This window comes from Bactrocera neohumeralis, chromosome 2, assembly GCF_024586455.1.
Source record: "Bactrocera neohumeralis isolate Rockhampton chromosome 2, APGP_CSIRO_Bneo_wtdbg2-racon-allhic-juicebox.fasta_v2, whole genome shotgun sequence".
NCBI lineage: Eukaryota > Metazoa > Arthropoda > Insecta > Diptera > Tephritidae > Bactrocera > Bactrocera neohumeralis.
In genome coordinates, this window is record NC_065919.1 from 44,954,822 (window position 1) to 44,971,940 (window position 17,119).

The following is a 17,119-nucleotide window of genomic DNA, read 5'->3' on the forward strand; positions in this document are numbered from 1 at the left end:
AAAGGTTAGATTTTCATTAGAAAACTGATTATATCTGTGAGTTTCCGATGGCGTCCTACTTGCCTCATATATGTATATATGTGACCTGGTCTACGGAAAGGGGGCTTATAAAAAAGGAGAACAATTAATGAGATAACGAGAAACTGACGATTATTTTTAACAGCTTTTCCCAGAAAACTAGTTTTCGCACGTTAGCCCCCTTTTCGTAGACCAGGTCACATACAATATTGTTCACTTTTTAGAGGTGAAGTAAAGGTGAGGTAAAGAAAAAGTGTAACAGAGCAGCAAGTGATCAATTATTATTATCTTACAAGTGTATGCTTCTTCCAGAGTAGTCATTTGTAATGTAAATTGTAAAGTAAATTCTAAGTCTACATTTTGATGATAAATATTTTCAACTCTACTCCGCTTGCAAAAATTAACTTCCAAATTTCCCCGATTTTGATGAAATCCAGCAGTTGATCGGAGCTTCAAACGTATCTTATCCATTAAAGTTATATGTAATAATAATAGATACAAGAAGCTCGTTTTTTCGAGAGAAAAATTAATTTTCATAAAAATAAAAATTGTATACTTTGGTAGTTCATATAATCATTTGTATGAGGGTTATCATCAGAAATTTTTTGCGATTTTTCATAAACTTGTGTTTGGAGCGGCTAGATTATATTCTTAGAACATTTTTCTCTATAAAGATTGCATCTACTGTACAACTTCAGCCGTTTAATTTTGACTCCGTCGAGGTTACTCAGCTTCGGTGATTTTTGTTACCAACCAACAGGTCTTAAGTCAAAAGGTTTTCTGATCACTCATATATAATTAAATGAAATGAATATTTTTGAAAACAAAAGAGGCGAGTAAACTCTCCTTTCACGTTAAGCACAAGAAATCTAGAGAGCGAGAGAAAAAGTGCTTCCGATATCATAAATGAGAGAATAATACGCAATTACGTTAAACAATAAACATAAAAAACAAAAAAAAAGTGGAATAAACTTAACTACGTGCACATGAGGAGAACACCGGCAATCGTAAAAAACAACACGCGGCGACATGTGTAAGCCCACACAGCTGCGCTGATACATAGAACGAGTGGGTGGCGATGGCACAGAGGAGACAAGGCACAAAATACAACAATACCCATAGTAATGAGTATATATGATTTTTGGTAGACACTCACGCAAGCGAAGGGGTAAGCGCGTGCTGACGGGTCAGGGGCACACGTGTACTTTGTTGTACGCGCTGTAAAGATAAAGTTCGCACACACGCGCGAATAACCGAAAATAGTGCCGGGTTTATTACAATTTTTTGGCGGAGAGTGAGTGAAGAGTATCTTTTTGTATTTTTATTTAACTACACAAGTTTTTTCTTCGCATAGTGTACGCAGCGCGCAGCGAGAGGTGGCAGTGGGAGTGATGTATGCGCTGTTTGTTAGCACAGTTGGTGTGTAGTTGTGTACATTTGCCCTTCTAATAGGTGAAAAACCCAAAATTTTTGCGATGTTATAATATTTGACATGTTGTTGTTGGTATTATTTGATTTTCAATTGCCAGCACAAAATGTGTGCTAATAAAAACAGCAACAATTCCAAAAGCCACACGCTTGTAATTGTTATAAGTGCGCGCACATATACATACGTACGTATAAAGAAATAAGTAGATACATACATATATGGGTATGTGTATATAAATACATATACTCTAGATGGCTTTACAGTTACTGCGCGCGTGTGTGCATTTCTCTGTGTTGACAAATTCGCATTCGCCGGCTACGTTCATGGTCAAACTAAATTAACGCAAAATATGTATGTATGTACATATATGCATGCATGTGTGTGTGTATGCGGCGTATGCGAATATTATATGAATTATATTAAATCTAACTCGTGCCTTTGAACGTTTATACACATATACACACCCATACATATATTTGAACTAAATATGAACAGTGTATAGAGTAAATGTATATTTATGAAAAAATTGCCAACATTTTTATTGATATTTAGATTTGTATGCTTTTTATACTTGTTCACAGGCATACAAATTTTGTCATTGCCTTTCATTTGCCAAATTGTGTAACAACCTTTTCTCATCGCATAGGTTGTTTGCTTTTTAACTTTTCCCTGCCGCTTGTTTGTTTTTTTTTTGCTTTTTGTTTCTGATTTTTTTTAATTTTTTCTTTTGATTTTTTTTTTCCTGTTTTTTTTATTTTTTTTTTGGTGTTGCTTTTTTGCGCGTGACGTCAAACGATTTTCGGCTGCCGCTACGTTACACACTTCAACGTTTGATTTACTAGTTCAGCGCTAACTTTGTGGCCCAACACATGCTGACAAACACGCAAACATATACGAATATACATACATACATACATACATATGTATAAATAGTATGTAAGTACTTAGGAGTGTGCTGTGCTCTCGCATAGCGTGATCACCATTCAACAGGACACACATTAGCAACAATCAGCGGCACAGCTGTCGTATCAGAAAATATGACTTGGGAGAAATTGTAAAAATTTAATGTTTAAATAAATAAAATAATTGCTTTGGCACATGTTCTTTCAAAGGTTTTGTACAGCTTTACATAATGTCATACGTTTAACAGATTTACAGTGCCGTGTAGCTCAATAGTAACGTCAGGTGGTACATTTGTTGTGGATAACTTGAAAAAAAATTATGTAATATATAAACATCTTCAAATGAACAAAAGTTGTAGTTATACTTTTTACATATATGTACATACATACATACATACATATGCATGTATATTTATATGCGTAGAGTTGCCAAGAATGATAAATTTATTAAATCAAACTGAAAAATTCGCTTACTAATAAGTAAGATGATGACTAATTTTCTAATTTTTCTTATTATTTATAAAAATTCATGAAAATATTTAAGAACAGAGTTGCCATATATTTTTTTTAGTATAGAAAAATCTTGTTTCACTTACTAACTCAAAAGTAAGTAAAATGCTATACAAAGTTATATAATTAATTATAAAATTCCGTGAAAATATTTATGAACAGAGCTGCCATATATTTTTTTTAGTATAAACAAATCTTGTTTCGTTTGATTACTAAAAAGTAAGTAAAATGCCATACAAAGTTTTCTAATCATTTATAAAATTCCATGAAAATATGTACAGCTGTGTTCACGAAAATAATAGTGCCGGTGACTACTAACTATTTAACAGTCAAATCACATGATAAGAACAATATTCGATCAAAAAGTTATAAAAAACCTAATTTTTAATTAATGTATGATATATTTACGGTTTTATCTAACAAAAAATTTTTTTAGTTTACATACAGTTTTTAAATTAAAATAAAATTGAAAAATTATGCTGTTCAAGAAAATAGTAGTGGCTAGTAAAAAAGGCGAAAAGTCTAAGAATATGAAAGAAACAGTAAATATTTCATATTTAATATGTTTCCTAAGGTCTAATATTTTTTTGTAAATCCGTTATTGTTTATAACGGCTAGGCATCGACATAGGATGGAATCAATAATCTCCCTACAACGCTTCACAGAGACTTGAGCCTATAACTCCTTAAACACTTGCCAAAGCTCTGTGCTTCTTGATGGTTTTGCTGTTGCTACGCATCTCTTGACATCGCCCCATAAGTTTTTGATCGGGTTTAGGTCCGGAGATTGTGCTGGCCATGGTAACACGTAGATGTTTTCAGATGCAAACCACTGATTAGCTAGTTTGCTCGTATGTTTAGGATCATTATCCTGCTGAAATGTCCATTTTAAGGACATTTTCCAACTAGCATACGGTAGCATTACATCTTTCAATGTATTAATGCACACTGCTTGGTCAATAATGCCAGTGATCAAAGAGATTGGACCATAGCCAGCATCTGAGAAACAAGCCCACACCATAGTGTTTAGCTCAACATACTTTACTGTCTTTGTGGTGTACCTTGGGTGGTATTCTGTGTTTGGGAGACAACGAACACACTGCCTGGAGCCTATACCACCAAACAAAACAATTTTGATCTCATCCGTAAATACAATATTGTGCCACTTTTGGGCGGGCCAATACGTATCATCTTTCGCAACTTTTTATTCTTGCACTGACGTGCTTCTTCGTCAAAAGGGGTACTTTTCTCGGACTCCTTGCATGTAAATTAGCTGTGACAGCACTGACCATTAGATTCAACTCATTTTTAATTATTTTTGACAACGCCGAAGGCTTCGCTTTGCTGTATCGCAAAACTCGTCGGTCCTCTAGAAATGAAGTCTTGCGCTTACCACCACGAGTTGCCGACTTAATAGTATGATGAATAGCATTAAATATCATCGGAGCAGTGCAACCAATCATTTCTTCGATTTCTTTATATGTCTTGCCTTCATCTCTTAACTTAACTATTAACTCTCGCTTTTTGATTGAGCAATGCTTTTTTTCAACCGACTAAACAAGAAATAAAGAGCGATTTCAATAAATTTATATCACACAATTACTATATTATTTTAATACACTTACTGATGTCAGTTAAAATTAAAAAAAAAAAAATTTAAATTTTTTTCAATTATTCCCGTCAAGCACTACTATTTTAATGAACAACAGACTTTTGGTGCAAATATTGAAATATACCATAAAGAAAGCAACGTAAAATAAAAATAACGGCATTTTGGTGTTTTTTGTTAACAATATTCTGTTCTACGAAAGTATTGTAGAAATGTTCAATTTGCAAGATAGAACATGTCAGAAATAAGATTAGAGTGTTATGTGCTGTCGCACTACTATTTTCGTGAACACAACTGTATGAACAGAGTTGCCATGTTTTTTCATTGATTTTGCTCAAAAAATATCCTTAATTGTGTAGCGACAAATATTATCGTAAAATATTTCATATAAATTATATTTTTCCCTGTAGTATTATTTTACGAAGGGAGTTGCCATGAATATCACGAAAAATATTGCAATGAATCCTTTCAAATTATTTTAGTAAGGTTACTATAAAATTTTTTATTATAGTTTCTAGTTAATTGTTGTAGTTTCTAAACTGGATTGTCATACGTTTTAAATAAGTTAGAAAGCAATATATGGTAAATGTAATTGTTCTTACTATATCCAAAGAGCTTTTTGAATAAGGTTACCAGATTTGATTATTAATTTGAAATATATGAAAAAACATATTACACAAAATTTCGGTCATAAATACTCCAATACAATATTAAGTGATTTCATTTCAGAAAACTTTTTTAAAAATAAATTTACTTTTTCGAAATTATTTTGAAAATTTAAAACTAGAATTTTTTAAATACTGCTTATTGTGTTAGAATTTGATTTTATTTAAGTTTGCAGTTTTTGGTAAAATGTTTAATGTTTTACTTCCAGTGTGTTCTCAAATATAATAGAATTGGTCTAAATTTTCAACACCATCTGCTGTTTCAAATTCCTCTTCTAAATAACAGTTATTTTTCAAATCACAGAGAGGTTCCCTATCCGATATCCTGCATGTCCGCTGATATAATATACAAGTACATATATATTTTCAACTTCTCTCTGCAGTAAGGTCCAATTATTTTAAAAATAAAACTTACTTTTCACGAAATGTATCATACAGCACTATTAATATGTGCACAACTGTGCGTCAGCCAACAAAAATGTCCACACACGCCTATTTACAAGGGTACAGTGTGCACGAATGTACATATGTACATATTTCTGTGGTTTATTTTCAGTACTTTTGCCCAAATGCTGCCCATTGTGTTGATCACTTTGTTCGTTGCGCTGCCGTCGCTGCCGACGACGATTTCATTTGCGCAAGTAATAATATTCTAATGTCGTGTGACGTTAACAGTCGTAATACTAAGTACAAATATTCATTTCGATGCAAGTACACAGCCGAAAATATTTGTCACGTACATACTTACGTTGACATTACATAATTCGGAATATACGACAATTTTCTAATAATTTTAATTGGCGCAGGCACACGAAATTATTTTCAAATCCAAGTAATGCTATGAATTCTAAGTTTTAACTTTCAGAATCAGTTTTAGTATTGTGAAAAAACTGGGTGTTAATGGAAAATGTTGATGATACTAAAAAATGTTAATAAAAAAGTGGCTTGTTCAGTGCACAGAAAGTCACCACTACCGAAACCCCAATACATTGAAAGAACTAGCGTGGAAACTAACACATGCACACAGTGCAATTCTTAAGCTCTTTGCGTAAGAAAGGGATTTACTATGACAAGTACACTAGTTTCGGTTAGAATTGTTAATTGCGCCTTAAGAAACGTAGAGCCGTTTTCCCAATGTCTGGTTAGCAGCATCTGTCAGTTCTGGTTATAAAAAAGGTTATTTACCGAAAGAAGGATTCTTGGTTAAGTTAACCAGAACTTAACTGACAAGTAATTGCTAACCAGATAAAGAGAAAACGCCCCTTATAGAGATTTGAACAGACATTTCTGGTAGTCATTTTGGTATTTTACCAGTTACTTAACCGATAGTTGGCTTCTTGAGTGCAATCCGCGCACTGTACCAAGCGAATTAAAGCAACAATTAGTTTATGGTTTCCTAAATTCCAAATAGGTCAAATGCGTACCCACGAAGTATGTAAATGTCCAAAGGCAGCTCTTACGGGCGAAAATATGAAAGAATTCACAAAAAAAATTGGATGGCCAAAAAAATTAAATAGATGCAGATAAGTAATAATTTAAGTTACGAGTTCCAAATATAATTCGCGAAAGCTTTAGTATGTGAAGCTCTGTAGAAAGTGGGTAACCCGCGTACTCAGTCAACGCGTCCACCGTGTCATAAATCTAAGAAAACGATGGCGTGGACTAAGAATTACTTCCTCGAATCAGACCTTCAGAGTTCTTTTGCTATCCTTAATTCGCAAAAAATCGGTCACCGGACAGAAATTGTCGAGTCTGAAGCCTATTTTGAAGAAAAAAAATCAAATACTATCAAAACAAGTCAAAGGGCGTTCGTCCCGAACATTTTATACTCGTGTGATAGTCCAGATTTCATAATTTACATCTGCCGTATTTGTGTAAAACGATGGTTCGTGGACTAAGAAGGCGTGGTTGTGAACCGATTTCACCTATATTTCGTACATGTCATCAGGGTGTTAAGAAAATATTATATACCGAATTTCATTGAAATCGTTCCTTTTTTTTGCCATCGGCTTTTTAAAAAAGCCTTCAGCAAAAATCGTTAGTCACTTTTAGTGATTTTCAACATAACCTTTGTATGGGAGATTATCCGATTTCTTCCATTTTTGACTGTATATGGAAATGCTCTATAGAAGCCTATGTACAAAAACTTTTGAAGAAAAAGTCCTTTGTTTCGTTTTCGGTTTTCGCCATTTTGTGGGCGTGGCAGTGTGCCGATTTTGCCCATCTTCGAAATTAATCTTCTTATGGAGCCAAGAAATACGTGTACCAAGTTTCATCATGATATCTCAATTTTTACTCAAGTTACAGTTTGCACGGAAGGACAGACGGACAGACGGACAGACAGACATTCGGATTTCGACTCTACTCGTCACCCTGATCACGTTGGTATATATAACCCTATATCTGACTCTTTTAGCTTTAGGACTTACAAACAACCGTTATGTGAACCTATAATACTCTCCTTAGTTTGTTGCGAGAGTTAAAAATATACCTCAGAATCGGAAGCTATTGACACCGTCCATCGTGAGTCCCCAAATTTGTGCCAATCACATGGTACTTCAGCTACAAAGTATTGCTTCATGTAGCACCAAGTGAGACCTTTTTTCGATTAGCTGGTGTACCTCAAGTGTTTACTGACTTATTAACGAATTCTACGGGATGTTTATCTACAACGTGATTAGTACACTTATGCCCAAGTAGGTGAATAAAAAGTATGACAATTTGCTCGATAAATAATTTCAATAAAATTGCTGAATTTGAAATTGTACTTTACATTTTTATGTATATACATATGTATGTCTAGCAGTGTGTAATTTAACAAGAACACGAATATAATGAATTTCACAAAATCGCCAGCAACACTTGAGCGCATTCAAATTAATTTCGCTGCGAAACATGCGCAACAACAAAATTGGCGCTCTCGATGACGTTACATTATTTACGTTGTGTACGTGCGTTCGTGTGTATGTGTTTGTGGCTGTATTTGATGGTATCTCGTGATTACACGTGCATTAACTTAGCCAAATATCTAAGTACACATTTATGCTTGCGAGATATCGCTAATTGAGCAGCAACTCATCGTGACGACAGCACTTGTGTGCGAAGTGGATTTTTGTTTACGAGTAATGGCAAGAGTGTAAGAAAACGAAATGAATTAGCTACTTTGTAACTTTTTTGAAAAATTCTTATCAGTGTTCCATTGTTTTAGTTGCTTATCAGTTTGTTGTAGTTGTAGCGACACGACGCTTGGATTCTTTTTTGGTTTTATTTACATGCCTTCGTTGGAGTATTTGAGTGAATTACAGTTTCACTTATCAGATTTTGGAGAGATAGCTACTTGAATTGAGTGATATTCACGATTTTGGGAAGTATTTGGTGGAATTACATAAAGGCCGTATCGTTTCGGCTAGTCTATTCTTCAATTCAATCCAACATGGAAAATAAATATTTCGACAAACGAGTTTTCGCGCGAAATTTAAATTAAAAAGTCTTGCAATTTTTTGCCCACAGTAGCAAATGGTAGTAATGTGCCGAGTTGATGTGACGAATATTTTGTTCTTTGATATTTGGGAAAATGATTTAAAATGGGCTTCTAACGGCAATTTTGAACACAAATATTACGTTTAAACGGATTTTTATATTTATATTTTTCATCTCTTACTACTACTACTACTACTAATGATAAACAAATAGTAGTTATAGGTTTAGTTTCTGAAGTACTAAAGCCATAAATAAAACTGCACGAAAAAAAATCTTAATATCTAACAAAAAAAAGTTTGAAGATTATAATGATATTTTAGAAATATTCTGGGTTTGAGTTGCCACGTATAGCAAAAGTAAAAATGAATGTAAAATATTAAACGCTTAAGAAAGCTTTCAGGAAAGTTGCTGATATATTTTTTATTCTGAAATTTTTTTGAAACAAAGTTGCCACATCCGAAAAAATACACCGAAAAATTTATTATAAAGTGGGTGTTAGATTTTAACATATTTTGTACTAGAATAAAATATAATATTTTGAATATTATAAATGTTGGCATAACCAGTTGCCAAAGAGGAGTTGCCAGATTTCCAAAATGTGAAATTGAAATTTCAGCAATTAATACAAGTTTTTGGAATTTATGCGATAACCTTTTAAATTAGATATTTTTTGAACAGAGTTGCCACATCAATAAAAATAAACGGAACCGATTACGGAACGGAACAGTGTGTGGGTATTTGATTTTGACATATTCTGTACTAGAAAATAATACCATATAATATTTTGAATAGCTTCAATTTCGACATGACCGGTGTGATGTTGCCTGATATCCAAAAAATGAAATTGAAATTTCAGCACTGAAGAACAATTTTGTTATTACATTACTACAGTATTAACATAAAAAAGTACCTAATGCCGTTATCATATCAATTGTTTTTGAATATTGAAAGATTTACATGTTCGAGTTCTACCTTACAATCATAATATTGTATAGTTTATGTAAGTATTTTCATAATGATTTAAAGTAAATATTAACCAAGAGATTGTAATAACTTCGGACTGAGTAGGCAATTGAGAAATAAAGACCAAGAACAAAGACCAAACTCTACAAGTCACTCATCATCCCCGTCCTACTATATGGTGCAGAGGCATGGCCGATGACAACATCTGACGAGGCGGCGTTACTAGTTTTCGAGAGAAAGGTTCTGCAGAAGATTTTTGGTCCTTTGGACAGCGGTTACGCAGGCTATGTCATGTCATGTCACTTCATGTATGAGAGTATTCAACGTAGTAACCGCCGGGGGAAGCATAGGAAGAGGAACCCCTGCGCTCCGTTGGAAAGACGAGGTGTAGAAGGTCCTGGCAACACTTGGAATCTTCAATTAGCTATATTTTCTATTCTGAACCTAAGTTTATTGACCCTGTACGATCGCAATGTGATAACGTAGTCAAAGCTAGGTTAGACAAATTTCTACAGCCATTGATCATTAATGATAACCGCAAGCATTCTTGGAAGGCTGCACTTTCGATGGCTTGAAAATCGAAAAAAGATTACAAAAAAATGCTGATAGTCTGTAAAATTCCAAGAGTGTTTGTTTTACATTTTAAGATTTTTTGTTTCGGCTAAATTTTTAAACGCCCTCAAGTGAACTTAGGTTAACTATAAATGTCACACAAGTTAAGTGTCACCAATTGTGCTTTTAGAGCTCAATAAATATTGTTTTGTTTTTGTTTTATCCTCCTGCCATATGTTTTGCATACATACATACATATGTACATGTATGTGATCTATAGCAACAAGCCAAAGGCAAAGCAAACAACCTTCATGGCCTAAGGAAGGTCAGCATAAACTTTATTTTCAAAACACACGAAAATTTGCACACAGTTAAATCAATTGAAGAGAGCGGTAGTTGAGTAGCAAAACAGAAAAAAATAAAAAAAAAAAACAAAAAATGAAAATAAATTAAATAAAAATGCAAACTTAAGTGTGTCCGCAGCGAACGAGTTCATGGCGGTTTGGTATTGCTCGTGTTTGCTAATTTTTGCTAACGAATTTTCTAAGCGCACGCCGCTGCCCTGAACATACACATATGTATGTATGTATGTACAAAAACATAAGTGAAACAAAAAAATTAAGTGAAATAAGGTAAGCGTGTAAATGCAAATTGTTTGCTTAATTTCTGGTACTAACCTTCCCAAACAGTGTGTCAACCAATAGGCGTAGTAATCCAGTTGTGAGAGGGTTTCTTGCACTGAGCTCTCGTCGTTGTTGTAAGCCAGCGTGTAGGTTTTTTCTGTCGACTTGTTTTCAATAAATTTATGTATATAAATCCAATGTAATCCAATTAAAAGTAATCCAATGTGTAGGTGTGTTGGTGAGCCAATTGAAATATTTTGTGGTATTCTTGGTTACTTTTATGCTGAGATTTGTGATATGCTTTCTGATTTCAAATTTTATTTGTAAAATAATAATTGGCAAATTTTGTTTCTTTGTTTTGAATTTTTTGATTGTGTATGTAGTATGTATGTATATATATATGTGTGTGTGTTTCTTATTTTCTTATAACTGGAGCAATCTTCAAGAACACTTCTACTACAACTTCACAGCAAATTTATTATGTTCAGGCCAATACATTTTTATTGTATATAATATGTACATGGGTTAGAGTGGTGTTTTCTTTGTTGTTGTTTTTCATTTGTAACGCATATTTGGTTGATTTTCCGTATTCTCCGAGTTCAGGTTAATTGGTTTTTGGTTGTGAATTTTATTTTATTACTAATTATAAGTAAAATTTAAGGCACTATTGTTTGCTGGAAGGAAGGAAAATTCTAAGTTTGGCACATTTGTGGAAAAATCGATTGGGTCAGCTAAAAGATGAGCTAAAAATTGTATGCATTTACAGTGATATTTGGCAGTAGACATTTCTTGAATACAAAGCTAATGCTGCGTTGTGTGCTTTTTGGCAGATTTAAATTTTTTAGTTTATTTTGTTTAATGATAATATTTAGTTATGACTTCACTTCTATTTATTTTTTTTATTTACGCTTATAAATTTATTACTATATTTTTATAATTTTAATTTAACTAATTTTTCGTAATTTTTTTTAATTGTTATGTTTAAAATGTAGTTTCTTTCAGTGTTTTAAATCGTATGCTTGTTTTTTGTGATAAATACATGCTTAAATATAAATTATTTAATTATTTTATATGTATGTATGTATGTATATATTTTTTAGATAATACGTAAAATTTACTTTATTTATTAAAAAAATTACTAAAAATATATTATTTATTCATTTTTGTTTAGTTTCAGGAAATATTTGTTATTACATTTTGTCTTTTATAATAATAAATTTTATTATATTATTGGAGATAACTTCATGGCAATACTATTAAAAAATTCCCCATTTGAGTATTTATTTTTATATTTTTTTACATTTTATTTGGTTTTATTTTAATTTAATTTAATTTTTTTATTTTATTTTATATCATTTTTATATTTTTAATTTAGTTTAAATGTTTTTATTGATTTTGATTATTTATTCATATATTTCTCACTTAATTTGTTCACTTTTTTATATAATCTTCATTATTATTATTGTCTTTGACAATTTTTAGTTGATATAAAGTTTAGTTTTTATTTCATTTGACCAGATACATTCACGAAATGACTTGTTCAGATCGGACTACTATCGCATACAGCTTTCATACACACTGAATGAACAAAATCCAGGCCTTGTATGGAAAACTTTTTGATTTGTCGAGATATCCTTACGAAATTCGGCACGCATTATATTTTAAGAAAACGGTATAATCTCTGATGAAATTGTTTACATCGAACCAATAAAACCGATCAAACAAAGTTCTTTTACGGAAACTATTTATTTGTGAAAGGTATTATAACTAAGGTGCAAGCGAAGTTAATGTGGTTTGTTGTATTTTTATTTAATATTAATTTAATTTTTAATTGCTTTTTTAAACTTTTTTAGTATTTAGTTTCAGTTTCTCATCACAGATATTGTTAATACCATAATTGTTAGAAAAATATTTATAAATTTTTCAATTTTTGTAGTTATTATTTTAAGTATACTAAAATTTTTTAATGAACTTTTTTATTATTTTTTGCCTTTTTTGATTTGCTTTAGGTAATTTCTTTTTTTTTTTTTATTTATTACACTTATCTTTTGTCCTTATAAATATTTTTCACTTTTATAATTTTTTATATATTATTATATTTTGAATTTTATTAATTTCTTATTAATATCAAAAATACATTATTTTTCTTCAAATCCTATTTAATTTGAATATATTAGTTTAAGTTGATTTCGCTTAGAAAATTCGCTTCACATTTACATAAAAATTGTAAAAAAAATAAATATGCAGTCTTGTTATTATTATTATTTTTTTATTTTTTATTATTTTCTTATTTATATATATATTTTATTGTTATATAAAATACAGTTTTTAAACAAGTTCACTACTTCAATTATTTTTAATTATTAATTTAATATTAATTTCTATTTGTTTTATTACCGAGCTTATAAAATTAAATTTTTAAATCAGTTCAAATAATAATTCCAAAAATATATTATTAATTCCAAGATACACCTTTTGATTTTAAAATTTTTCTCATTTGTTTTATTGGAATTATTGTACTCTTTTCTTTATTTTATTAATGTTGTTGTTATTATTATTATTTTACTTTTTTATTTTTTTATTATATTTTTACTGTGTTGTTTCCACTTTATAAAAACTAATTGAACATATTTTTTATTTTCATTTCTGCATTTGCTAAAATTTAATTTTAATTATTATTATTTTTTATTTTATTATTTGTGTTTTATTATTTTTTTGCTTATTATTATTTTTAATTTTACGATCTATTACGTATTTTTATAATGATTTGCATATTTTTTAAAGTCTTAATATGGCTTGGCATTTTCATTCCATAACATAAGTACACAGTGTTAGAAAAACAACAAGCGATTCGGTTTAAAAAATGCTTAATAGCAGTATAAATTTTTTAGCGTTGTTAATTTTTGTCCGTTACTTTTTCACTTAAGATTTGTTAAAAAAAATTCAAATAACTCAAACAATTTTTTTTTTTAATTTCAAAAACATATTTTTTTGCTCAATATAGTAAATTCGGTAATTTAAATAGTTTTAATGTTATTAATTAATCGTTTCCTCAGTTAAAATTCGTTTATTCCGAAAAAAGTTGAACAATTTTTTTCCCAAGAATCCAATTTTTTTTCCATAAAAAATCTCAAAACATATGTTTTCCATAGAAATTTTCAAAATATTTTTATATGTTTTCTAAGTTCATTATTGCATACTTTTCGCTCTAAAACATATGTACATATGATGTATTGAACACTGTGTATATTTTTCCCGATCACTTCGGCACTTATTTCATATAAATTGTATCCTCTTTTTCAATTCTTCACTTTATACATTCTTTGTCCGTGTATTCACAAGCGTTTGTATGAGTATGAGCTCATGTAATTTATATTTGTTGCACTGAGAACTATCAATGCGCATCCGCATCCGCATCCGTTCTATGCTTGTTGCGTTCGTTGCCGTCGTATCTACCGCGCGCGCTATAACACATAAATGTAACTAACGTTTGCGAATGGCTCAATCTCAATGTCTCGATTTTGGTTTGTGGGTTAAGAGACCACAACTACTACCACATACATACAAATATACATGCATGCCAGCTACATACTGCTGGCTTATTCGCCAGCTAGGGTGCTACATCGAGCTACTAACACTGCTGCAGGCGAGCCATAAAAAAATGGCGAATAGTAATTCCAACGTAATACAACAACAGAAGCAAATAACACGCGCACATACCATTAGAGAGGAGCAATAAAAATCGCAGACGCTCATATACACACGCGCGCAAGAACAAGTATTTGGCACCCTTACATATACATATTTCGAGCAGCAGGAAAAACACTAAAAAGTAGCCAAAAGCGCACACATACCAGCGCAGAAATTTGAAACGAATTCAAATTCAAATTGATGAGCGCGCTGCAACGCGTCGGTATGTCTTTCTCGTTTTTGTTGTTGTTTTTTTTTTAAGCAGCGCGTGAGCTTTAAACCAGCGCATGCACACCAACACACATGCGCTCCTAATCAGCGCCTTGCAGTGATCTTTGCAAACTTGTGTTCACTAAGCGCCTCACTTGCGCGCTTTGTTTTTGTTATTTTTAGCTCCTTTGCATGATAAAATAGCATTTTTATTTCAATGCCTACCTTTTTTAATTAAAAAAAAGCAATAGCTTCTAATAGCAAAAGTAATTGCTGATTTTTATGTTCACCTTAAAATCTGCGTTGCACTATTATCAATATTTTGCGAACGAAAGCAAACACGATTGAAGACAAACGCTATGTTAATCAGCGTCGAGTATTACGATTACGACGATGACAACACAACACAACACAACCGACCAACCGACTAAAGTCGCAACCGCGAACTGAATTGCCAAAAACCTTGATACCGATCGCAGAAAACGAACATACACGCGCGCACACACATACACGAGTGCGCGCTCGCCAAATCCAAAACCTAAAATACCGAAAAACATGAAGCGAACAACAACAACAGCAATATAGTAATAAGAAATACATAAAAAATTGCGATCAACGCAGTGGGCGCTGTGGAGGAGCAGCGTAGGTATGTACCTACCTACCAGCAAACTATATGCGCATAAACGCACACACACACAGACGCGCGCGCACCTAAAGCACATTTGAAGCTTGCGAGCGAGCAGCAGCGCGACTGACTGCAAACAATGTGTGGGCCACATGCGAAAACGAAATTCTGCAAACAACGATCGGCAGTAGGGCGCGACGCGGCGCGGTGCGGCATAAAGCGGCGACGTCAGCGCCTCGTAAGGCGTTGACAATGCCGACGACATTGACGCAGGCGTTATGCTTAGATGTGAGCAAAGCACTCAGCGCGGCACAAGCAGGCAGCTACGCTCTCGCAGCGCTTTTAGGTAGTAGGTAGGCATAGACAGTGCTGTAAGCCCATCTGCGACAGCGTGCGCGTACGCTGTTGGGGACTTTGCCAAAAATTGGCAATAAAATGACGTATGCGCGTGGACATATGCACGGTTGTGTGTATGTGTGTGTGTGCAACAACGCGCATTAGGTTGACTGTTGGGCGCGTTATTACGGTGAACATCAGAGACGATATTGCCAAACTAGTTCGTTTATTGGAACTGAATATAGTCTGGTAATTTATATATTTACCAAGACCCACTCCTTTATGTTGAATCTGTAGTAAAAAGATACTGAGATATACATTGATGGTGTTTGCCGCTCTGTAAGCGGTTCGACTGTTCACATAGTCAACTTGGGTGACTTAGCGAGGTATAAAAATTAGGTTAGAGTTATTCCAAACACCGTAATTTTGCGGTTTAATGGATTACATGGGTTTCCTCGTGTAAAAAACATACATTTTTTGACAGCTTTTTTTTTCATATAAAAAATTAAATATATTTTTAGAATTTACAAAGAAATTTTTAAATTTTTGAAAAAAAAAAAATTAAATACGGCCATTGCGACGTCATTTCCGGTGACCCCTCGGAAAAAAGATGCGGCCGCGTTGGCATGATAACTCCTTAGAGGATCATCTAAAGTGAAAACGATACGATACATTAACTCAAAAAAAAACTGGAAATTAAATTTTTGGCAGACATTTTTATCCAAAAATTAAAATTTCAGAGAAAATTAGTGAACGTTTTTTTCAAATTGTTGCAATCGAAAAAAAACCCTTCGTCAAAGTCTTTAAGAATTGTATCTCAAAGACCGGTATAAAATTTCATGAATATCGGTTGAGTAGTTCTTGAGAAATCTTGCCAAGCGACTTCAAAACCCCGTTTGGAGAAAAACGCGTTTGAAGACGGCGCACTTAGCCTAGCTAGCCTCGAGCGTACAAATTCTCTAGGCTGTACTACTATTACTCGGATCAATTTGAAAATTTAGGACAATATTTTAGAGGTGTTGTAGAATTTAATAAGACAATAAAAAAAATCGACATTTGAAACCCGTAAACTCATGTAACCTCTTAATGAAGCTAATAGGCCTGTCATTCAATTTGACTTTAGCTGGAGTTTGTGGAAAGACCTTAAAGTTTTAATTTCAACGCCAATTGAATTTATATATGTAGATCTAAATATACATTTTTGCGGTGTATTTCGGCTCAGACACTTGCTCGCTGCCATACTGAAATTGAAGACTGTTCATGAAAATATACTACACGGTTTAAGGATCTATTGAAACATTAGAACGTAGGATACTTTTTATTGAACTTGATTGCAAAACTTTCTACGTTTTGAGAATTGTTTTCCAATAACCGAAACAGAGATATTATAACAATAAACTCTCTACTCTTGTCATCATGTGACTTTCTTAGTAAAAGAAATATTTTTTTTGGAGGAAGCGTAGGAAATTGAGCGATGAAGTACCCCCAATTGGTTTTAGAACGAAAAA

At 32.5% G+C, this 17,119-nt stretch overlaps 1 protein-coding gene across 11 annotated transcripts in view; it reads right to left on the minus strand.

Moving 5' to 3' along the window:
- LOC126753090 (sex determination protein fruitless) overlaps window positions 1-17,119 on the minus strand; it is a 456,704-nt gene that overhangs the window by 78,206 nt on the left and 361,379 nt on the right. The window contains exon 1 of one of the 11 annotated variants that reach the window (XM_050464280.1): window positions 14,941-15,084. The exons of 9 other annotated variants lie outside the window; for them this stretch is intronic. The gene's annotated coding sequence lies outside the window, so the exon portion shown is untranslated. Of the gene's footprint in view, window positions 1-10,804; window positions 11,016-14,940; window positions 15,085-17,119 lie in introns of those variants that run through there. One more of the 11 variants, XM_050464298.1, reaches the window with a different exon arrangement.